Genomic DNA, 25,206 nt, shown 5'->3' on the forward strand with positions numbered 1-25,206 from the left:
ATGTTAGATCTCCAGCGAGTGCCTGGAAAGCCAGGGCAATGAGCCTGGAATAAATCACTGGATTCCCTGACCACGAACAAGCCTTGTCATGAACTTACCTGTTTTAATCACATCCGTCTGCATCCACTTATCACAGCCGGATCTTGGGTTCACTCAGCACACCAGTAAAAACAAGGAACAACTTGCCAACCGCTTTTATTTTTCTTGGGGAGAGAAACATTGGTCCATTGGTCAGAGCTGGACGACTCTCTGAGGAGCCCTTTTATTGTGTGTGTGGGCGGTAATCTCTTGCCCTCTCAGCCATGGGAAGCCAGGGTTGCGTCTTCCTTAAGTAAACTGGAATCCGTAAAGAAATGGCTGTAGGTGCTGACAGCCCCCCGGTAGCCCCAGAGATGTGAGCGAGTGAAGGGAAATGTGAAAACAAACCAACAGCAATTGGGGAGAGATTTGAATCAAAGCAGCACCTTGACTCACAATGTTTAATAACCATCCTGACAGCACGTGTTGGACTTGTACCCACATCCACACTTCACTAGCTGGTAAATACACCGTAGACAGGCCCGAAGGGGTCTATTCTTCAATTGCTGCCCGCACGTTGGCCCAGTTCATCCCCTCCCACAGAGAAACCCAAAACTGAGGGAGGGAATGTTCACCAGATCTCTTCCACCTCCCTCCCCAATATCATTCTGTCTGGGGAGGAGAGAAAGGCGCTTGCATCTCTTTCTGTTGAAAAGGCTGTGAGGACAGATCCTCCGGGATCCCCCGGAGACCACGGCAATCTCGGTAGAGGCCTGTGCACCAGCTCTGGCTCCCAGCAGTCTCCCAGCTCTGTGGGCCCCAGGTACCCGTATCCATAGAAAAGATGGCACAGCTCTGGGGGATCTCCGCAGGCCTGGAGGTGAATGGGTAGAAAACGCTGGCATGGTGGCAGACTGGCCGTATTTTACACCCACTGTGCACCGGTGGACATGGCAACACAAGCCTGCAGGTGAATGGAGCCCAGCATATGTAGGCATGAGACGAGGCCTTCTTCAGGCACAGCACAAGAAGGAAAGCAGAAGCTTCATTTTTCTCTGCCTGGCAGTTCCTGAGGTAGGGCCTCCGGGTCGCAGTGCCGTGACTTACTAACGGCGGGCCTGAGCCAGAGAGGTACTGAGTGGCTCTGACTCCCCTGGACATCGGTAGGGTTCCAAGTGCTCAGCACCTCCCAGGAGGCACTCAGCACCTTGCAGGATCAGACCCTTCTAAATTCCTTTAACAGAGACTTTGTTTGTTTAACCTAATGGGTTTTCAGCCATCACCAGTGCTGATGGATCAAATGTAGAATAAACAGGGCCTGATCCTGGGTGATGCTGAGCCCCTTCAACTTCCACCGAATTTAATAGGCGTTTATGGCACTTTTGCAGGACGGTGTCCTGTATTTTACTACAGTTGGTATAAAATGTGCTCCAAATGACCCCGCGACCACCATGCACTACTGCTCCAGCCTGGGGAAGGGATGACTAGGTTTTCAAAGCCCCTGTTCATCATAGCGAGGTGCCCAGTAATTCGCCAACAACAGAAGACTTTTTCAGTCAACCATGGCTCTCCAGCATTGGATCTGTGTGATGAAAGCAAGTGGGAGAATTGCCAAGATATGAAAACATCCCATCCTTGAGCAAATAGATCCCTGGAGTGAGCCTGTTCCTGGGGAGTGGGTGACAGGCAACTGGGGAAGCAGTTCGGGAATATGGTGCCTATGCTTGCCAAGGACGTCCAGTGCCTAGCATGGCTCAAAGGGAAGGATTGGCTGGAATGGGTTTGGGGGGAGGGCGGGGGGAGAGGGGTTCTAAGCTGTGAAATTATGAGACAAGGACTAACTGGATTCGGACAAACCCCTTAGTCAAGAGCTTAAACCTCCTCCCCGCCACAGACACATGCATTTGTCTGGTGCCCATGAAAGAAGAGAGATTGACAGCCCTAGAGCAATAAGGGCCAAGACTTTCAAGTGACTTGGGGTGTTTAAATTTGTGGGTGCCCAACATGAAACATCTTAACAGGGCCTGGTCTCCCGAGGGGGGCAGGTGTTCTGAAAATCGAGCCCCTTAAAACTATCTCAAGGGAGGCCTGGGTCATGGGGCTGCCAGTTACAGTTCTCCCAGGAAACCCTCCCAGTGCCACTGATTGCAGCAAATGAGGTTTTTTGCTGGTGTAACTTACACTGGAAATAAGCTACACTGGCAGAAATGGGGGCTGGTAAAACTGTGTCTACACTAGGACTTTTGCCAGCACAGCTGTGCTTAATTTTTTCACACTCCTAACAGACATAGCTGTGCTGACAAAACTTTGGTGTATCCCAGGTCTTAGGCCCTCCCAAATCACAAGCTGCTTTAGAAAATCTCAGTCCCCAGCAGAAATACAGCATGGAGAGCAGCAGTGCAGACTTCCTACTACCTTACACTGCCCTGGCAGCATATGGTACATCTGCTCTGACCTGCGAGGAATTCATTGCTTCAAGGTAACAGTGAGGCCAACTGGTTTCATAAAAGGATTGGACAGTATATGGCTAGCCAACTTCTAGAGAATGGAGGGGGTGGGGAGAAACTTTCCGTGTGGGCAGTTTATCCTACAGCTGCCTGCTGCAGGGTAGGCAGGTTGGTGTTGGCATCTAACAGTTTAATTGTAGAAGATGATTTGCTGATTGCGATCGCTGCAAGCAGTGGAAGGTATAAACAGGAATCTAAATGAGGGGACTGCAGAGCCAGATGCACCACAAGGATAAAGCAGGAGATTTTTATCACTGGCAATTCTTCAGTGAATTAAATGAATCTTTGTTGGCAATATCTGTTTATGAAAGAAACATTCGGGAGATGTGTTTTAATGCATCCACAATAGGATTTTAGAGAGGCAGAGATGCAAGACTAAACAGAGGGGAGGAGAGAGCTATGTCAATCATCAGCACAGAGAGAATGTATTTCAAATCACGGGAGTGAAAGGAGTCTCCCCTGGGGGGATAATACGAGTGAAGTGTAACTGGAGGTCTGATGCAATAGCCTTATCAGAGAGCAGTACAGCAAGCCTGGTAAAGAAGGGAATAGACACAAGACCTACTTTCTGTCAGGGCTGATTCCGACAGTTCAATGGGATTGCGCCTCAAATCAGGGATCAATGCCTGCTTAGCTTGCTTACTTGAGCAGTACCACGAGTGGATAACTCCTGAGTAAGGTGAGCGGGATTTGGCCTGGGATGTGATTTGTGTGCCTCTGAGGAGGCAGTTCAGCTGTGCAGGCATAGTGGGGTTTGAAAGTGCAGGGTTCTCGGCAAGCCTATGGCTGCCCAGGGAAATAGAAATAGTTTTCACATGCCTGTTTGTGTCCCTGAGCACGGATCGCAGTCATAGCTCGGCGATTACTGATCTTCAATGGGCATCTCTTGGGAGTGTTGGGTACCAGTCCAAAGATGGAGTGGGCAGGTGTAGGGACAGGCCTTAGATGACCCCACTGGTGTGGGCCAATAATTTTTTCCGATAACGTTTCTCTGACAGGCATTCGGTTGAGGTGGCTAGCACCCAGCATCAGCCCAAAGCGGCAGTGGCAAGAATGCCTCTAGCGCTGGTTAGGATGAGTCTCTCCCGAGACAGAGAGGCTCCATCGGTGGGAATGCAGCTGTCCATGAGTATGGGTCTATCAAGGGGGAAGCTGCATCAGCAAAGAGAGCAGCTAGCCCTGAGAGCAAGTCAATGTGTCTGAGTGGGAACCTGCATAGAGCCAGATCCTTGACACACTTCCTGGCTGCTTTGTACTTACAAATAATAATTTATTTGTATCACCATCGTATCCAGGAGCCCTAATCATGGCCCAGGACCCCATTGGGCTAGGCGCTGTACAAAGGCAGAACAAAAAGACAGTCCCTGCCCCAAAGAGCCAGTGGTTGTAAGTATAAGACAAGAGACAACAGATGGATACAGACGGGGAACACAAGGAAACAATGTGGCTGTGTTGGTCAGCATGATGAGCAGTAGTTTTGGATCTGAACTATTCTCAGGTTTTGTGTAGGCGTCATGGCAGAGGAGAGTGGTAAGGAGGGATTTGTCGGAGGCTAACGAGTTGGTTTTGCGGGTGCTTACTGGAGGCAGCACCCCAGGGTGAGGGGCAGCATGGGACAAAGCACAGAGGAACTATATTTGAAAAGGTTACAGGTGGGCAATGGAGACTGACCTCCTGGGCCGATCGGAAGTGGGAGTTGACTTTGCGATAGTGAGCGAGAGATGATCAATGTACACAAAGTGCGCTGGAGTGGCACAAAGCAGCTGGAAGCCAGAGTAACTGGCCACCTGGGGATTCACCGACTGTTAGGGCAATCACCAGGTGGCAGATCACTAGCACAGTCAGCCCTACGCTACGCCCCCGTTACGGCCCGACGTATGGCATGCCAGCGGGCAAGGCGGGAGGGGGTGGGCAGCAGGACATGGCTAGAGTGCCACTGTACTTACGTGATCCCCAGCTGCCAGAATAGCTCTTTGGGAACAATTGTGGCTGGGCACCACTTCCAGGAAAACTGTAGCAGCTCTGAGTTACACCTTTGGCCAAAACGCCATAAAGGTGATGGGAAGCCACATTTGTGGCACAACCCCCCCAGCGGTGATAGGAAAGCAGCCATGCAGTTGGGGATCTACCCCTAAAGGACTTGCATGGTATTTGTAAATCTATTATAATGCATGCCTGGGAGGGGACAAAAATATGTCTGTGTCACCGGGAGCACAGCATAGTGTTTGGCTAGCAGTCCTTTCTTATGGTACTGCTGTTTGTAGGTGAACTGTGGGGTTGTTCCCTGATGGCTAGACTGGTCATTTGGTTAGATCTGGGCAGAAGAGAGTGGGGGGCGGTGTGTGGGCGGGGGTGTAGATCCGGGCAGGAGGGAGTGGGGTGTGTGGGGGGGGGGTTAGATCTGGGCAGGAGGGAGTGGGGTGTGTTTGTGGGCTGGCGTGTAGATTTGGGCAGGACGGAGTGGGGTGTGTGGGGGGGTTAGATCTGGGCAGGACGGAGTGGGGTGTGTTTGTGGGTGGGGTGTAGATCTGGGCAGAAGAGAGTGGGATGTGTGGGGGGGGTTAGATCTGGGCAGGAGGGAGTGGGGTGTGTGAGGGGGTTAGATCTGGGCAGGACGGAGTGGGGTGTGTTTGTGGGCGGGGTGTAGATCTGGGCAGAAGAGAGGGGTGTGTGTGGGGGGGGTTAGATCTGGGCAGGAGGGAGTGGGGTGTGTGAGGGGGTTAGATCTGGGCAGGAGGGGGTGTGGGTGTGGGCGGGGGGTGTAGATCTGGGCAGAAGAGAGGGGGGTGGGGGTGGTAGATCTGGGCAGGAGGGAGTAAACAGAGTGTGTGTGCGTGTTTGTGTTTGTGTCTGTGTGTGAGAAAGAGATTTAAAACAAATACAGGTCAGAATTTGCTGGACCCAAAGAATTGTGTGTCAGCTCCCAGGCAGTTTTGAGACTGCATGAAATAGAGAAGGGTTCACACCTGTTACTAGACTTGAATGTGTTTAGCAAAGAAATATTTGCGCCTTCTGTCTTGTAGCACTCGGTGAATTGTTCCAGCATCCCCACCTGTTTGATTCGGTGACCCTCGGCTCCATTGTCTAGCTGCTGAGGCTGCTTGGCAGTATCACTGTTTGGGATACTCTTGGCTTGAGTAAATCCGGAGGGGAAGGACTGGGGCGATTCCTGTATCAATTTGACTGTGGGCATGGACAGGGAAGGGGCTCTTTGATATGTGGTGAAAGCCGGCGGACAGCCACGTTGGAAGAGAGATCAGTGAGGGAACTCTGGAGATTTCCTACGTTATGAATTAATATATCCAGCCCTATCCCTGCCTCCTGGAAACCTTTGAAGTCATCGTTGACTTGCAGAGCAAATTCCAAAGGTCCTTGGGGATCAGCATGATGCAAGCATTTTAAAAACAACACTGGGGAGCAGGGTTGGTCTCAAAGAGCCAAAGTCTCTCTTGGTTTTGGAGTGTTTAATACCCAGCCAAAATACCAGCACAGCTGGATGCAGAGTCCCTCCCCCTGGGGTTTGTGCCTTGGACTATTATTGTTTTCCAAATGGGTCAGGGTGTCTGGCTAATAAACAACCTGGTGCACAGGTGGAATTTGAGTCAGATGGCTTCATGAGACATTGGATTACATGGCACCAGATGTTCCCCAACCACAGATACCGGATTGTAACGCACGCACACACACACACGTCAATAGAAATTCCTGCTTGTTGGCTTTCCAACTAATTTGTACTTATTTCAAAGCCTCTCCATGGAAATTGAGAGGTATGATGCCCTGGGAGCAGAGAGAAAGAGATTAAGAAAGATGGGTTCTGGGAACAGAGAAAGAGAGACTAACCCCTGGGAACCACACGTGAGAGAGAGGGGCCCTGGGAACACAGTGAGAAGCGATAAAGGCAGACAGGGGCTGGGAACATAAGGAGACGCCGTGATAGAGAGAGAGGAAGACAGATTTTAGGAAATGTGCACACATTAAGCTGGACCACGAGCCTCGGGGCTCAGAGCAGCCCAGGGGGAGCTGCTGTGGGAAACCCATGTGTGTTACTTGACTCTTAGATTATAAACTAACCTGTCTCTATTTCTCTGCAGCACCTAGGGCAACAGGGTCTGGGCCCCACTGTGGACCTGTAGGCAAGACAATAATAATCATAGATTCCAATTTGCATAGCATAAGATGTAAACTGAGTGAAAGGGACATGTCTACTTGCCTCCATCCCAGGGTCAAATAAATGAGACAGCTGCGTGTGGGGAGCGGTAGGTCCAGAGTTCTATTCTCTGTGCTGCTGGCTAGCGATCATGAGGTCTGTTTACTCCTATGCTGCCACAGATCCATCGCAGCAGCTCAAGGTACGTTACCGGTAACGGGTTAGTGGCTGGCAGTGCTGGCTGTAAACATGCCAACCATTAGGTGCTCAGCGATAGCTCACAAAGAATCCTGGAGACTGGAATCTGTTTAACGTAGGGAGCTAGGGCCATTTTGGGCAGCAAAGTAAGCCAGCATAGCCCTCATGAACTTGAGCAGGAGCTGAGCCTGCTTAGTGCAGGGCTGACTTTGACCCAGAACTCCTGTCCAGACCGCAAGGGTAACCCTTCTCTTTTTAAAAAGTGCACATGGGAGTTTCAAGATGCCCTGGTGCAAAACATAGGCTGGAGGGACCTTACTTTAACTCCCAGCAGAACCCCTTCGACATCGACACAGCCTTAGGAATGAAACCAAGACATGGGCGGAACTTGAGTCCACAGCCTTCAGACTCAGACATAAGATTGCCGACAGCTAAGCTAGACTGAGACCTCTGGCACCTGATTAACAATATTCAACTGCATCCAAGATGTATTCTTACATAGCTCTTACACAGTGCTCTTCATCATCAGTGGTTCTCAAAGGGCTTTACAAAGGAGGTCAGAATCATTATTCCCATTTTAAAGGTGAGGAAAAAGAGGCACAAGGAAATGAAGTAATTTGCCCAAGGTTATCCATTAGACCAGTGGTAGAGCCAGGACTAGAAGCCAGGTCCAGTGCTCTGTCCACTAGGCCACACTGTCCCCACTGCACAATAGATTTCTATAGGATATTAAATTAGCTCTAACTATTCCAGAGGTGTTTCTTGACCTAGACTGATTGAGTTTACCTGATTGGTAAGTGCCTCATTGTCAGCTTCAAAGCCTCATTTGATAAGTAGAGAATGTGGATACAGAAGTTTTAGTCCATGCATTTTAATGAATCTACAATTTATGCCCAGACTAGCTGATTACTTATCCCGCTAAGTCTTCAAAGAAGAGTGTCTAAGAAATCCAAAGTCAAACCGTAGGGATGTGACCGCGACTCAGGAAAGTTAATTCAAAAATAAAAATTCTTTGAGTCACGGTCATCTTTTATGTGTGTGGAACTTGCCATCAGACCTGTCTCAATACTTGTACAGTATGGGGGGAGGGGGAAAAGCCCATGTTTGTTCGTTTTATTTGGATGGCATTTTAATGATAATTCTCCCCTCTGTTCTTTTATGGGGCGATAAGAATCTCTTTTCTTCTTGGCTTTTGGAGGGCACTGGAAGGCATCCTGGGTCAACGAGGCTGCCCTTTATCCTCGCCCATCCATCATGGTCCTGGCTGGTGATAGGTTCAAGGTGTTGCCGTTCTGAAATCCTAAGCAGCTACTAATGCCTCCTCCTCAGACTGAAGTCTGCCTTGTTTTTTCAGTAACCCAACCTTCCCCCCTTCATCCAAGAGAGAATTGAAAGCATCTGCTACTACAGCTTTCCAAAGATGACAGGGGAAACCAGTGGAGATTTTCATTGTGTTTTTGATTTCCAGGAGCAAATTTCATCATTCAGATGTATGATTGTTAATGACTTTCCCCCCTTTATTTTCATTTTCAAGTGGCTCTGCAACTGCAGAACCAAGCTGGGATCAGAAGCAAAATACAGCACAGGAAGGGATGTGCTTGCAGTGCTGCTGGCAGAAGCAAGCACTGGAAATCGCAAGAAACCCCCATTTTCTCCCAGCTGACATTAATGGAGTTACACACAGGTATAAAGGCCCGTGAGAGTGAAATCAGAAATGCCCCAGAAGATTTTACTTCTCAAGAAGACTAAAGATGAGCCACTGGGCTAAATTCTACCTTGTGCAGCCCGTTGACATCAATTATTTCTCAATCTTGACATCAGTGTGGTTACATGTGGCATAAATCCGGGCAGAATTTAGCCCCGGGTGGTTGGTAGTTCTAAAGGGACAGAGAAGCTATTGAGAATGAAGTTGACAACACACCGACGACTGAGGTGGGACACAAACTTAGACGTTCATTGTGATAGGTCAGTTCTCTATTCTTTGCTTCCCCATCACACTTTAGTATGATTCAGGAACATAACGCAGTGATTGTAACCCTGGGCACATCAGGGAAAGCCCAGGAAGGAAAATCAGTCCTAAATTCTGCCCTTCCTTTTGCATCACAGCCTTAACATTATTGAATGTTGCTTGATGCTTGCCGGGGTTGTATTTTTATAGCTGTGTGATATGGGTCACTGGAAAACGGCATTTGTAATACCGTCCTGGACACAATCTGAATGATTGATGCTGCCATGCCTCTGATGGAAGTTTGGGATGACTGTCGTTTTCTCTGATCAGAATGGCACCGGCATGCAACTTCTATGCAAGCTGTGGAGCCCCTGGAGCTGGTGCCAGAACTCAGAGACAACAGAAATGTGTGTGGAAGCCAGACAGTGACAATGGATTCTTGCTATCTCTGCCAATCCCTCCAAATAAATTACACCAAGACTGCAAATTCCAGGGATCAAATGGTGTAACTCTTTTGAAGGCAATCATGTTACATCAGGGATCAATCTGGCCCCTAGTCTCCGGAGGTTGTAGGTGAAGGAAAGATTAAAGATTTCAAGTATAAGCCATCCCATGGGTGGAGATGCAGAAGGCCCTCCCCATTCCCTAGAGCCCAGAATCCTGCTGATCCAGAGGGGTCAGAGTCATGTGTCTGGAAAGGGTCCATAAATCTCACCTACACCTTTGGAGTTCTCATCACGGTCTCAGACTGTAAAGGGAACTTTTTGTAAGATCCCCATGTATAGGACAATGAAATTTTGTCTCGGTTTTCATTTATTATTATTGCACCAGTTGTCCTGGATCAGATCATAAACTTGTCCTCACTGGTAATGTGCTTTTTTAGGGGCTAGGGGGGCAGTTAAATTTAATTCACCTCCTAGCATGAAATTATTCATGGCTCTAAACTTGTAATTACCAGGCCTAGTTTTAGGAAGCCCATAGTTATGAGAAATTTGATATTTTAAGACTTAAAATAAATGTTTCACAAGCTTTATCCTTTGCCCACTGCAGAATACATTAGGCTCTGGCATCTGTGTATCATCCCCATCCATTCGCATCAGCTTATTGCACCTGTAAGTCATTCATCATGGAGCCATCACCACTGGCCCATTAGTTAATAAAATTCAATTGGGGCGGAGATGTGAGAGCTCAGCCAGGATTACTTACCGTTGTGCTAATTCTGTAAGTAGAACATTGTGACTCCTGCTGGCCAAGGGATCCTGCGTAAAGTTCAAAGCTTTTTAAAGAGCAGAGCAATTAGGGCGTGTCTACACTATAATGACAACTGTGGCAGGGGAGACCCAGTTTCTTCAAGCTTGGCTGCATTTCAACACTGGGCTTTATTCTCTTCTCACTATCCCAGATTTAAACTGGTATAACTGCATTTACTTCATTTGCACTGGCGCAAGAGAAGAATCAGGCCCCGTATTCCATTTCGGAGCAGAGTTGGGAAATGTCCAGGGCTGTAGTCTGGGTAGGGAATGTGGCTAAATTTAATCCAAATTTTAAAATTGTCTAGATCGCCCTTCCGTTCGTTTAATAACTCCATGGTGTGTTACGTTGTACAGCTCACCTCAAGCTTCTAAATAAATCTGCAACTGATTCAAAGTGATTCCTGGGTTCATCTGGGTCCAAAATACCAACAGAAGAGCCTTGCCCATGGTATCTAAGTATTTCCACACAACAATAATACTTAGCATGTTTACAACATGTTTCATCTTCACTTTACCGAGATGGGCTGATTTGGTGGATCTCTCGTGGTTCCATTCTCCAGCAATCTTCCCCTGTAGCCACTTCCTTTTCCAACATGTGGTGCCCCTTGCCTCTTTCTCAAAGTGTTTCTTTCGGCTGTCCAACAGGAAAGGATTCCTGGTGCTCCAGGGGCCGTGGTTAGAACTAATTAATCCTCACAATGCACCACAGTGAGGAGGGAAAATAAATATTGCTACCCTCATTTACTGCTGGAGAAACTAAACCACAGTGAAGCTAAACCCAAGGCCACAGAAGATGATGGTGCTGAAGCCCAGATTAGAACCTGGACATTCTTGGCTGTGAGTGCTATGCTCCGACCATGCATTTCTCTTTAGATGAGCCTCATGAAACCAGGAAGTGCATAAATGAGCCAATTCTTTTTTTAAAGATTGCTGAACCATTTTTGAAAAAAAGATCCCAGTTCATTTTGCGTTTGGGTGAAGGTTAGCAGTGGCTGATAGTACACCTAAGACTGATCTCTCATCCTTATTTGAATTGGGCATATGGCATCTGAGGAAGGCTATGAGTTCAGGAGCTTTCGAATTCTCACCCCAGTAAGAATTTCATTGCTCAGGAATATCTTTGCTGGAGGGTCACATGCCCATTGCTGGTCTTCTTGCTTTAAGGTTTCCATGCAAATTGGAGTTAATTTGTTTCATGGTTGTGGTTTGAGTTGTGAGCAGGAAAGAGTCTTTCTTATTCTTACTTACATTCTCTGTTGTTTTTTTGAAGGGATTCTAGAAAAAATAGAATGGGGAATGACCCCAATTTAGTTATTATTGAAAGGCAATTGTAGTCACACTTTTTATTAAGGCTCTGTTTATAAATAGCTTACAAAGAATTAATGAATTATTAATAGATGTTTTAATAAATGGTTAATCAATTGTAACATTGTTATAGAATCCAATAAGGTCACTTAAAACCATCTATTACACTTTCTACTGATTAGCTTATAATTACTTCTAGCATGTGCTACTCGGATATATAACATGCCTATAACATCTAGTACATTTTAAGGTCAGAAGGGACCATCATGATCATCCAGTCTGACCTCATGCACATTGCAATCACAGAATCTCACTCACCCACTTCTATAATAGGCCCATAACTTCTGGCTGAGTTACTGAAGTCCTCGAATCTTGATTAAAAGACTTCAAGTTACAGAGAATCCACCATTTACTCTAGTTCAAACCAGCAAGTGAGCCCTGCCCCAAGCTGCAGAGGAAGGTGAAAACCCCTCAGGGTCTCTGCCAATCTGATATGGAGAAAAATTCCTTCTCCATCTCAGAGATGGTGATTGGTTAGACCCTGAGCATGTGGGCGAGATGCAAATACCTGGGAAAGAATTCTCTGTAGTAAGCCAGAGCCTTCCACATCTAGTGTCCCATCTCTGGCCGTTGGAGATATTTGCTAATAGCAGTCGCAGATGAGCCATATGCCATTGAAGGCAATCTCATCATACCATCCCCTCCATAAATTTATCAAGCTCAGTTTTGAAACAAATTAGGTTTTTTACACTCCCCGCCCAACTCCCCTTGAAAGGCTGTTCCAGAGCTTCACTCCTCTAGCCTAAACTTATTGATGATCAGCTTATATCTATTTGCCTTTGTGCTAGCATTTGCCCCTTAACTTAAATAACTCCTCTCCCTCCCTGGTGTTGATGCCTCTGATGTATTTATAGAAAACAATCATACCTCCCCTCAGCCTTCATTTGGTTAAACTAAACAAGCCAGGCTCCTTAAGTCTCATCTTGTAAGGTAGGTTCTCCATTCCTCTGATCATGCTGATGGCCCTTCTCTGCACCTATTCCAATCTGAATTCATCTTTCTTAAACTTGGGAGACCAGAACTGTACACAATATTCCAGATGAGGTCTGACCAGTGCCTTGTATAATGGTAATAACCCCTCCCAGTCTCTATTGGAAATATTTCTCCTGATACATCCTAGGACTACATTAGCCTTTTTCACAGCCACATCACACTGGTAGCTCATAGTCATCCTTTGATTGACCAATACACCCAGGTCTTTGTTTTCCTCTGTCGCTTCCAACTCATACAGCCCCAGTTTATAGCAAACATTCTTGTTGTTACTCCCTAAGTGCATGACTTTGCACTAATACATTTCATCCTATTTCTATTATTCCAGTTTTCAAGGTCATCCAAATCTTGTATGACATTCCGGTTCTCCTCTGTATTGGCAATACCTCCCAACTTTGTGTCATCCTCAAATTGTATTAGCACACTCCCACTTTTTATGCCAAGGTCATTAATGAAAATGTTAAATTAGATTGGTCCAAAGACAGATCACTTAGAATTCCAGTAGTAACCTCCTTCCAGCTGGACATTCGCCTTTCAGTATGATCCACTGTAATCTCAACTTTAACCAGCTCCTTACCCACTGTTCAATTCGTGCATTAATCCCCATCTTCTCCAATTTAACTAATAATTTCCCATGTGGAATCTATCAAATTCCTTACTGAAATCAGGTAGATTAGATCTACTGCATTTCCTTTGTCTAGAAAATCAGTTATCTTCTCAAAGAAAGAGATCAGGTTGGTCCGACATGATCTACCTTTAGTAAAACCATGTTGTATTTTATCCCAATTACCATTTACCTCTATGCCCTTAACTATTTTCTCTTTTAAAATTTGTTCTTAGACCTTGCATACAATGGAGGCCAAACTAAGTCTCTATTACACACTTATCCCTTTATAAACCATTTGTGATGGGTGACCAAAATTCTCACTGTCACAGCACCACAGACTGCTCAGTCTTTCAGAAGCCCCATCAATCAACAACATAGGGCTTTTGGGGGCAGCCTGGGCTTGCTGGGATGAAAAAGGAACTGGAGCAGCACTTGGTAGGTAAGGCACAAATAACTACAAACATTCAGCAGCAAAACACCCAGCCCCTGGCTGCATGGACCCCAATCCTTCTATTTGGAGGTAACTGGACTCTAAATAGTTAGTTTCCAAACCAGAAACTTTAAAACGTCTTCATAGTTCAGGAAAAGTCACTTTGGTTTGTGTTTTCCAGCTGCTGAAGACCACATCCCTTAAGTAAGACTCATACATGTTGTGTGATATATCTGTCTTGTCCTGGAAGCATCTCGCAGACCCATGTAAAAAGGGAGAGAACACTAGTAAGATATAACATTAGAGAACAATCCTGCCCTGGCAGAGAGCATTCCATCTCTTAATACACGCTTCCCCTCTCTGCTTTCCACAGTTTGAAGATTCGTGGAGACCCGCTTTCCGCAGAGACCCTCCGAAGCACTAACACACAAATACCTCCCAAGGAAGTAACAGAAGAAGAAAATGTATTTCCACAACAGGCAGTCAAAGCAGGAGGAATAAACGTCCTCCCAGAGCAGCCGACAGCTAAGGCCGTCATGTTTTTCCAAGCAGGACCACTCTGGGAAGCAGTACTTCTGCGAACGGAGCAGGCAGACAACACAGCTGCATGCAGATCTGATATTTCTGCTCTTGTGAGTAGGTATTTAAATATTACAATGACTGTCCTGGCTGCAGGTTGCCAGCTGCCAACTGTTTTGTTTCCAGGAACAATGTTTGACTCTTCATAGGGGAACCTGTGAACATTTTTGCTTTAACCATCTCTGAACCACAAAAAAAAAAAAAAAAGCTATCAAATCGAGAGTAAACTTTTGAGATCACCCCTTGACAAGAATTGCAAGTAATCCCTGTGTAAAGGCTCAGTAAAGAGATCTGAAATAAGGGGTAATCTGCATGGTAACACCCCTGATTATCAGACTATCACTGCACGATAAGCAGTGTGCAGATGGCTGTCACTGTTTTCTCTCCTTTTACCATTTAACTGGGCCATCTTTAGAACTCTGCTCCATCTGAAACAGCCTCTTAGGAAAAATGACACAATACAACCAAAATGATTATAGGCCTCGTCTCTGGGGCCTGACCCCTCAGCCTTCAAATTTAGTGGCAAAGAACTGTTTGACGTCAGGGATGCAGGATCAGGACCGTGAGAATTTGGGGGCCAATTCTCGTTTACATTAAGGCCCCTTTACACTGCCAGTGCAGTGTAAAGGGCCCTTCGAGAAAACAAGAATGAGACCCTTTAAATAGACCTGACTTTAAGTAGGCCTGAGAGCCCATCTTTGGTCTTCTGAAGGCTCTTTGGTGCTCCTACACTGTTTTGGGTTTTTTTACATGCAATATATTAAAAGTGAGCCCTTCATTTCATTAATGTCTAAAATTATATATTAAGCACTGTAGATGTACATCTGTTATATACATAGTGTGTGTAGGGTGAGGTGGGTGTGTTAAATAAATCACCCTTCCCATTGGCTTTACATTCTACTGCCACAGGCTGATACAGTATAGAGCAAATCATGCCATTCGGAAATGTAGTCGTAGTTGGTCATTGTTAAGGGAATGTGTCATGGAACTACTGGGTTTTCAGGAGAGGGAGGGAGCTTCCAAGAACCCTGGAAGGGTGGGCCAGTGGGCTAGGACTCAAGAGATCTGGCCTCTATTCATGGTTCTGTTACTGACTTGCTGTGTGATTTGGGTAAGTCACTTTGGCCCAGTTCCTCAAAGGTATTTAGGCTCCTAATGTCCATTGATTTCAAAGACCCTAAATGTCTTTGATGATCTGGGCCTTCATCTCTCTCTGTTTCTCAGCCTACCCTTTGACTGTCTTATACTTGTAGATTGTAAACTCTTCAGGGGAGGGACTGTTTTTGAACAGCTTCTAACACAATGGGGGCCTGATATCAGGTGGGCCTTGAGGTGTTGCTGTAATATACAGGAATGTATGAAGCCAGGCGTGTGTGATGGAGGTTAACAGAGAGGCACTTGTGAGAAGAGGAGGAATGAGATGTTGGCAGGAGCTGCGGAATGGCGAACATTGAACCTAAGGAAAGCAGGAAGAAGTGAGTTGTGGAAACCGTCTTCCTGCTAATGAGTGCCTGATTCAGTTCTTTCTGCCTTTAATGATTGAATCAAACCTCATGAGTTCCTTAAATGACCAAAGGATATTCATTCAGCTCCATTTTATAACACCATTCTCAAGAGGAAAGCAAAGAAGATCTGTGGTTAGAATGGAGTTTCATTATATTGGGAAATATGGTAGTACCCTTCCCCATGAGGTAGTATAGTGCCCAGATATCCTTTGAAAGGCCCAATACAATACTTAGATGAATATCATAGAATCATAGAACTGGAAGGGACCTCGAGAGGTCATCTAGTCCAGTCCCCTGCACTCATGGCAGGACTAAGTACTATAATGGAGAGAGAGAGACTTGTAAAGAAGGGGCAGTGAATTTTAGATAAACCACGTTTCTAAAATGTTTTTAAGGAATCCATAATTTGGAGTTTAGCGGTGGAAAATTATGGCATGTTATATTTTGGGGGGTATGTTATGCAGAGAAGATGCATGGCATGACACATGGGGTCACATGCCCCTCCCAGTTCTGCCAGGGTTTATATGCCCTGCCCTGAACCCCACTGCATACCACCAGAACCTTTAAATTGTGCCCCCCCCCACTATCAACAGTCACACATCCTCTCTGATGTTATATATCAATGTGTAGGTTTGCCTTGAATTGCAACACCACTGGTGTTACCCATACAAACGTGCTGAACATGGATTTACAAATATCTCAAGGGGCTCTAAAGAGAACTGTTTAGAGACCATTGAGTTCTAAGAAGTTGTGGCAAGAAAGGGTGGCTTTGTGATTAAGACAGACTTAGAAGGTCTGAGTTTGGTTCCCACCTCCACCACAGACTTCTTGTATGGCCTTGGGCACATCACCTCATCTCTCTCCAGCTCAGTTCCCCATCTGTAAAACAAGGATAATATTTCCTTTCTCTTATCTATTGAGAGTGTAAATTCTTCAGGGCAAGAACTTCCTCTTCCTATGTGTTTGTACAATGCCTCGCACAATGGGGCCCTTATCTTGGTATCTCTCGGCACTACTGTAATACAAAAATAATAATATTTTATCTTCCTGACTTATTTTGGCACTATTTCAGCTAAATTAATTCCCAAAAGTTACTGTCTCCAAATGCTGTAATTTCTCAGCACAGGAATATACAGATTGGCGGGTGGCTGTACTTAGTTTTTGAAGATACTGTAATATTCTCCATGAAAGAATGTCAAGAATAATGTAAAAACATGGTGGCCCATCTGCTCTGAGGTGTCTGCTGACTCATTCTCCAGGGACCCCAGTCAGATCTTATCTCTGGATTTAATATTACTCCTGTATTAGAAAGGTGCCCCACGTGTTTCGGGGCTTCTGCTGGACACCTGCAGGGGCCAGAAATGGATTTTTCCCACCAATGTATTATCTTGGGCTGGGGAGTGGTTTCCTTCCTCTGAAAAATCAGAGGTGGCTACAGGGGGAGATGGGCCCCTGGACAGGGTGGGCCAGTGCTGTGAGGTCTGAGAATTCTGTCTCGTGTGGCTGGCTGCGTCTTGCTGACATGCTCAGGATCTAACTGATCACCCTATGTGGGGCTGGGAACCAATCTTCCCCTAGATCAGATTGACAGTGACGTTGGGTGGGTCCACCTTCCTCATGATCCTGTCTCATGGGTCACTCGGTGGGATTATCTGGGTGTATCTCACTTAATTCCCTACCATTGCAGGGGCCTCGGACACTGGTACACCTCAGTTGTGACACTGGGGGTTGTCATGGTTAGAGGCAGGTCCGTTGAAATCCTAATCCCAGCCCCAAACTGAAGGCTAACTACTGCTATGATTGGGTTTGGGGCTGGCTGGCGAACCGGGACATTGCTCTCACTAAATTCTTTTTAAGGCCACAGTTATACCACGTGACTTGGTAAAAATGGACCTTTGCCACATGCCAGCTCAGTTCCAAGTGACTAGTTCCCATGGCAGTTAGGCACCTAAATCCTTTGAAAAAAGAAAAGGAGGACGTGTGGCACCTTAGAGACTCAAATAAATTGGTTAGTCTCTAAGGTGCCACACGTCCTCCTTTTCTTTTTGCGAATACAGACTAACACGGCTGTTACTCTAAATCCTTTGAAGATCTGGGCCCATGTGTCTATTTCACTGGAGGCACTAGCTGGCCTGCATGTTGGCAGTCTCATCAGAGAGACCACAGATTGGATGGCTTTCACACCTTAGAAGTATTGGCTTCGGTCAGGCTCAAAGAACTTTGGCACTGCTGCAGCCTAGTCAGCTATGTTCTAGAGATGGGCCTGAGTCCCATCTGGGCTTGGATCTGAATCCAAATTTCTCCCAAAGTCTGGGAGCGTTCAGAAATGGCGTTGCAGTTTGTCTCATTATAGAGAGACGCCTAAGATGCAAAATTTGATTTTGGATCTGAATCCAGAGCTGATCTTGCTCACAAGTCAGAGGGCTCTGGGTGCATTGTCCTAGCGCAGACCCAATTCATGTTCTGTTCTGAGTATCCATGTGGGACCTAACCCCACCCCTGCTGCGCCCCTTAATGCTTCTCGCTATTGTCAATTTCAAGTTAGAAATTCTCTTCTTTGTTATTGTTTCTGACATCCCGCTGTCCTGTTCTTGCAAAGTGGATGGACCTGATAACCTTGTCTTTAACTATCATGGTGTACAGCTTATTTGTTATAGCTGCTTGGTGTGTGATGCCAACAAGAGGCGGGGGGTGGGGTGGGAGGGGAGAGTTTTTAACAGTAAACTGAGAAGAGATATAGGGGATATAGGTCCTGATCCAAAGCCCATTAAAGTCAGTGGAAGGACTTCAGTGGGCTTTGGGTCAGGCTTAGATAGAGTGAAACTCACTTAAAGCATGGCAAACATTGCTGGCCAACTTCTCTCCAAAATGCCATTTATAAGGGAGAGATGTTTCTCTGCAAAGCTGCCATCTGTGAAATAATTCTCTTCCAGACAGTGTGTCTCCATCATGCACGCAGGAACACAAGGTGGCAGCTCATGAGGAAAAGTCCTTTGCTCTCTCTCTAAATACACACATACAGCATAAGGGCAAATCCTGCTGCCCCATGGCAATGATCAGAAGGAAACTCTTAGAGACCAAATTCATGAAGTTCCCCTATGCAAGGAAAAAACTCAAGGAGGGGACTCTGTGGCCCTTTCTTAACTAACGTGTCTCAGGATGATCTGGATGAAAGATGCTCCTGTATGCAAGTGCAAAGGATTCTTATTGCTGCCGTTATGGATGAAAAAAGCCAACTAGCCCAGCGTCTCCTGTTAAGATAAAGTGACAGTTCAGAAAGGGGACTGTAAAGAAACCTCAAGGGGACAGCAGGGTGAAATGGATTTTAAAAGAAATTAAAATAGAGCAACAAAAATACAGGGAGAATCCACTTAGTGGAAAAGGGAAAAGCCAACCTGTTAAGTAAAGGGTTGGTGAAAAGAAGCCAAAGCCAACAGTATAAGAAAGATAAAATGTTATCAGTTCTGTTTATAATATTATCAGAAAATTATAGCGACACCAGGGGAGCCATTATAAAGGAGCTGATAAGATAAGCAGCATATCTCTCCTGCTATCTGCCTGGAGCACCAGAGCTATGTTACTGCTAATCACCTTATCTTTTGTGGTCTAACGTTTCTGATAAGAGGGAAAGCGAATGCTGAGTTTTCTCCAGTTATGTTTGCAGTGGGTGAGCAGTTTGCTCCGCTCCAACCTGGTCTTGTGAGGGCTGCAGGAGCGGGAGTCTCTTAATGAAGAGCTTGCAGAGATGAGGAAGGTAGCTGGCTGTTTGGTGGTTAGCTCAGGGGAGCAGGGTTTGGGACACCTGGGTTCTGTTCCTGGTTCTGCCGCTAACCTGCTGTGTGACCTTGGGTGCGTCACTTCACTTCTCTGTCTCTGTTGCCCCCACCTCCTTTGGTTTATTTTGTGAGCTCTTTGGGGCAGGGACTTTCTATCACCATATATTTGTACAGTGCCTGACACACTGATGCCCTCATCTTGGTTGGGGCCTCTAAGGGTATGTCAACACAGCAATTAAATACCCATGGCTGGCCTGGGTCAGCTGACTGTGGCTCAGTGTGTAAAACTGCAGTGTAGACATTCAGGCTTTGGGCTGGAGCCTTTGCTCTGGGACCCCATGAAGGGGGAGGGTCCCAGAGCTCAGCTCTTTTCCAAGCCTGAATGTCTGCATAGCAATTTTGAGCCCTGTGAGCCTGAGACAGCTGACCCGGGCCAGCCATGGCCGTGTCATAGGTCTTTGATTTCGCTGTCAACCTACCCTTAGTGCTGTTGTGACGCAAATAATAAAAAGTACATTTTGTACCCACATACTCCTGAGTGCCTGGGCTCAGTGGCCTAGCGAGGCAACAGAACCATCATAGTTCTGCTGTGCAGGCCCAATCCAGCGTTCAGTGACTTGCCCACGGTCCCACAGCAGAGCCAGTTTCACAGCTAAGAAGAGAACCAAACATCCCGACTCCCAGTGCCCCGCTCTAACTAGCAGACCACACTTCTTGATTTTGCTTATAATCCTGTTGATTAAAACTGCGCTCGTTGACACTCCAAGTAACGAAAACTGATACCTGTCAGCGCTAAACATTTTTCCTCAGAGAAACTATTCGTTCAACGTACACTAAAACCTGGCCTGCAAATGTTTTGTCCCCAGGGCTTTTCCTCATGCTACATTTAAAAAAAAAAAAAAAAAAAGTCAGCCCAAGTTAATCCTCCTCCTAACAGTTGGTAGTTATGGTTTATCTGATCGAAAAGTTTATTTTCATTATCGTTAAAGTAAATGTTTTTGCATCTCTGGGGGGAAAAAAGGTCTTGGGAAATTATCTTGTGCCATGGAATAGAAATTACCCTTCCATGCAAATCTTGATTCAATATTATTGTACTCGATGGTAAATAGTGTGCTGTTGATGCGGAGAGATCAGTGTGAATGTATATTTCAGTTAGTCAATTCATTTGTTTCCAGTTCCTGCTGGGTAGCTGAATTCCATCTGCTGGCTTTCTTGGTTACGTGACCTTAAAGTTTGCAAGCTTAGGGAAATGGTAAAGTACGGCTGCTTGGGACATTCCAAGTTTTATGGCTGCTTTCTCCTGCCCCATGGTTTTTAATTCTGTTTCCACCTCCTGGTACAACTGTAGGTGCAGAACAATGAGAAGGTGAAACTAATCCACTGCGTTTGCAACGGACTGATCATGCAGCCAGTCAGAGGGACAGAGTTAAACAGGTTCTTCAGGCCCTGCTCAGGGTGGGAAATGTCACAGGCATAGCAAGAAAGATAGTCAAATAATCCCATTCTTGACAGCACTGCAGATTCACTGCGCTCAGCTCCAGAGGGGAAAGAGAGTTTTGCACAGCTTTGCAGCAGTGACTCCTGCTGGATGATTAGCAATCGTGTTGATAGGCCTCATAGACGGCCTTGCTCGTCCCTCTTTTGCAACAAAGATGGTGGCTACAACTCAGGGCGTTAAAGGGGTGGGATGAATTTTTCCCCGAAACAGGGCTTTGAGCAAACGTGGGATGAATTTTCTGAGCAAGCTGGCTGGGTAGAACTTGGAGTGGACATGGGCCAAGTTTTGATTGTAAACTAACTGAAATCATGTGGTCTCAGCTGAGCCACTTGAAGTCTGGGGGTGCATCAGAACCCACATGTTGAAGCAAGGGTTATGACTCCTCCTAGGCCTTGTTTTCCACAGGATAGAAGGGGTGTTCTTAACGCCACTCAACTAACACAGGGTAGAAGCCTAGTGAAGACAAGGCAGGTTGTAGTTTTCACACAAGTTGGCAGGTCAATTTAAGGACTATGGGGATGCCTAGTCTTTAACTCGGCCTGCTAACTCATGCAGAAACTACACGTCTCCATCTTCACTAGGATTTTACCTCGAGCTCACTAACTGGAGTTAAGAACATACCTTTTCCCTAGTGAACACACCAACAGTATGTCTACACTTAAAACACTACAACGTCCATGCAGCAGCTGTGGCCCTGTAGCGCTTCAGCATAAACATTATCCACACCACTGGGAAGGGCTCTCCCATTACTGTAGTTAATCCACCTCCCTGAGGGGTGGTAGCTAGGCTGATAGAAGTATTCTTCCATCAACCTTGCACGGTCTACGCCAGGGCTCAAAAAGAAAAGGAGTACTTGTGGCACCTTAAAGACTAAAAAATTTATTTGAGCATAAGCTTTCGTGAGCTACAGCTCACTTCATCAGATGCATTCAGTGGAAAATACAATGGGGAGATTTATATACACAGAGAACATGAAACAATGGGTGTTACCATACACACTGTAACAAGAGTGATCTCTTATGATGAGCTATTACCAGCAGGAGAGCAGGGGGGTGGGGGGGAGGAATAAACATGGGGAAATAGTTTTACTTTGTGTAATGACCCATCCACTCCTAGTCTCTATTCAAGCCTAAGTTAATTGTATCCAGTTTGCAAATTAATTCCAATTCAGCAGCCTCTCGTTGGAGTCTGTTTTTGAAGTTTTTTTGTTGAAGACCACTTTTAGGTCTGAGATCGAGTGACCAGAGAGTTTGAAGTGTTCTCTGACTGGTTTTTGAATGTTATAATTCTTGACATCTGATTTGTGTCCATTTATTCTTTTACGTAGAGACTGTCCAGTTTGGCCAATGTACATGGCAGAGGGGCATTGCTGGCACATGATGGCATATATCACATTGGTGGATGTGCAGGTGAACGAGCCTCTGATAGTGTGGCTGATGTTATTAGGCCCTGTGATGGTGTCCCCTGAATAGATATGTGGGCACAGTTGGCAACGGGCTTTGTTGCAAGGATAGGTTCCTGGGTTAGTGGTTCTGTTGTGTGGTGTGTGGTTGCTGGTGAGTATTTGCTTCAGGTTGGGGGGCTGTCTGTAGGCAAGGACTGGCCTATCTCCCAAGATTTGTGAGAGCGATGAGTCGTCCTTCAGGATACGTTGTAGATCCTTGATGATGCGTTGGAGAGGTTTTAGTTGGGGTCTGAAGGTGACGGCTAGTGGCGTTCTGTTATTTTCTTTGTTGGGCCTGTCCTGTAGTAGGCGACTTCTGGGTACTCTTCTGGCTCTGTCAATCTGTTTCTTCACTTCAGCAGGTGGGTATTGTAGTTGTAAGAATGCTTGATAGAGATCGTGTAGGTGCTTGTCTCTCTCTGAGGGGTTGGAGCAAATGCGGTTGTATCGTAGAGCTTGGCTGTAGACAATGGATCGTGTGGTGTAATCTGGGTGAAAGCTGAAGGCATGTAGGTAGGAATAGCGGTCAGTAGGTTTCCGGTATAGGGTGGTGTTTATGTGACCATCACTTATTAGCACCACAGTGTCCAGGAAGTGGATCTCTTGTGTGGACTGGTCCAGGCTGAGGTTGATGGTGGGATGGAAATTGTTGAAATCGTGGTGGAATTCCTCAAGAGCTTCTTTTCCATGGGTCCAGATGATGAAGATGTCATCAATATAGCACAAGTAGAGTAGGGGCATTAGGTGATGAGAGCTGAGGAAGCGTTGTTCTAAGTCAGCCATAAAAATGTTGGCATACTGTGGGGCCATGTGGGTACCCATAGCAGTGCCGCTGATTTGAAGGTATACATTGTCCCCAAATGTGAAATAGTTATGGGTTAGGACAAAGTCACAAAGTTCAGCCACCAGGTTTGCCGTGACATTATTGGGGATAGTGTTCTTGATGGCTTGTAGTCCATCTTTGTGTGGAATGTTGGTGTAGAGGGCTTCTACATCCATAGTGGCCAGGATGGTGTTTTCAGGAAGATCACCGATGGATTGTAGTTTCCTCAGGAAGTCAGTGGTGTCTCGAAAATAGCTGGGAGTGCTGGTAGCGTAGGGCCTGAGGAGGGAGTCTACATAGCCAGACAGTCCTGCTGTCAGGGTGCCAATGCCTGAGATGATGGGGCATCCAGGATTTCCAGGTTTATGGATCTTGGGTAGTAGATAGAATACCCCAGGTCGGGGTTCCAGGGGTGTGTCTGTGCAGATTTGTTCTTGTGCTTTTTCAGGGAGTTTCTTGAGCAAATGGTGTAGTTTCTTTTGGTAACCCTCAGTGGGATCAGAGGGTAATGGCTTGTAGAAAGTGGTGTTGGAGAGCTGCCTAGCAGCCTCTTGTTCATATTCTGACCTATTCATAATGACAACAGCACCTCCTTTGTCAGCCTTTTTGATTATGATGTCAGAGTTGTTTCTGAGTCTGTGGATGGCATTGTGTTCCGCACGGCTGAGGTTATGGGGCAAGTGATGCTGCTTTTCCACAGTTTCAGCCCGTGCACGTCGGTGGAAGCACTCTATGTAGAAGTCCAGTCTGTTGTTTCGACCTTCAGGAGGAGTCCACCCAGAATCCTGCTTTTTGTAGTGTTGGTAGGAATGTCTGTGTGGATTAGTATGTTGTTCAGAGGTGTGTTGGAAATATTCCTTGAGTCAGAGACGTCCAAAATAGGATTCTAGGTCACCACAGAACTGTATCATGTTCGTGGGGGTGGAGGGGCAGAAGGAGAGGCCCCGAGATAGGACACATTTTTCTGCTGGGCTAAGAGTATAGTTGGATAGATTAAGAATATTGTTGGGTGGATTAAGGGAATCACTGTTGTGGCCCCTTGTGGCACGTAGTAGTTTAGACAGTTTAGTGTCCTTTTTCTTTTGTAGAGAAGCAAAGTGTGTGTTGTAAATGGCTTGTCTAGTTTTTGTGAAGTCCAGGCACGAGGAAGCTTGTGTGGAAGGTTGTTTTTTTATGAGAGTATCCAGTTTTGAGAGCTCATTCTTAATCTTTCCCTGTTTGCTGTAGAGGATGTTGATCAGGTGGTTCCGCAGTTTCTTTGAGAGCGTGTGGCACAAGCTGTCAGCTTGGGCTCAGGTCAGCATAGCTGTGTCACTCAGGGATGTGGATTTTTCCCAGTGTAGACCAGCCCCAAGTCTAAGTGAATGTCTGCATGTACCCCTGCAAAGCACATGCATCAAGGGGAAACCCTACCCCTATGTGCCCCAGACTTCCCTTTCCTAGCCCCACTCCCCACTGATCCTTTTATATGGCGCCAAGTAATGTCCCCAGGGTGCATTAGCTTATCGTTCTCTAGTAACAGAAATGAGAGCCAGCAATTTGTGAAGATTCAGATTCCTTAATCATTCATGGTGGCAGAATGTCACCGCATGAGGATCCAGCGCATTAGCCCCAAATATGGGAAAATACAGGGGGGCTTTCAGTTGCTAAGGAATAAATGAGGGAAAACAATGGACTTATCCTTTCCTCCTGCCATGCCTGTCTGGTGGCAATGAGCAGCCCCGGGTGTGGCGTGCACTGGTTTGGTGTCTCTCAGAACATCTTGATGTCAAAATAGGGCCACGTCTTTGGGTGACACTCTGGGCTTTATTTGCTGCAAAGCCCCGCCCCGCCCCCATGACAGAATTTCCTTCTCTTTGTTCAAGTGATTTATTTCATGACAATGTCCCACCTGTAAACAGTGAAGCAGTTCAGATTGATAGGCACTGTTCTGCTGCGTTTTGCTTCAATGCTCGAACTAGCCTCATCTTTCCCCATTCCGCTTCATGCTGGCACTAGACAACGACAGGCTTTTCCCTCCCATGTAGTGGATTGAATTTCCTGATTCTCAGCACAGGTGTAGTTTGACGTCTGTATTTGGAGAGGCAGTGGGGGATGCTTAAAACTATTAATAATTGG

The 25,206-nt window shown here is 46.3% G+C and overlaps 1 long non-coding RNA gene across 1 annotated transcript in view; it reads left to right on the forward strand.

The window, feature by feature from the left end:
* The window catches only part of LOC114018246, a 255,971-nt gene that overhangs the window by 134,008 nt on the left and 96,757 nt on the right, over positions 1-25,206 (forward strand). The window contains exon 12 of the long non-coding RNA XR_006286062.1: positions 13,837-14,095. This is a non-coding gene — a long non-coding RNA (uncharacterized LOC114018246). The remainder of the gene's footprint in view (positions 1-13,836; positions 14,096-25,206) is intronic.

The sequence above is a fragment of the Chelonia mydas genome, chromosome 15 (genome assembly GCF_015237465.2).
Source record: "Chelonia mydas isolate rCheMyd1 chromosome 15, rCheMyd1.pri.v2, whole genome shotgun sequence".
Classification (NCBI taxonomy): Eukaryota; Metazoa; Chordata; order Testudines; family Cheloniidae; genus Chelonia; species Chelonia mydas.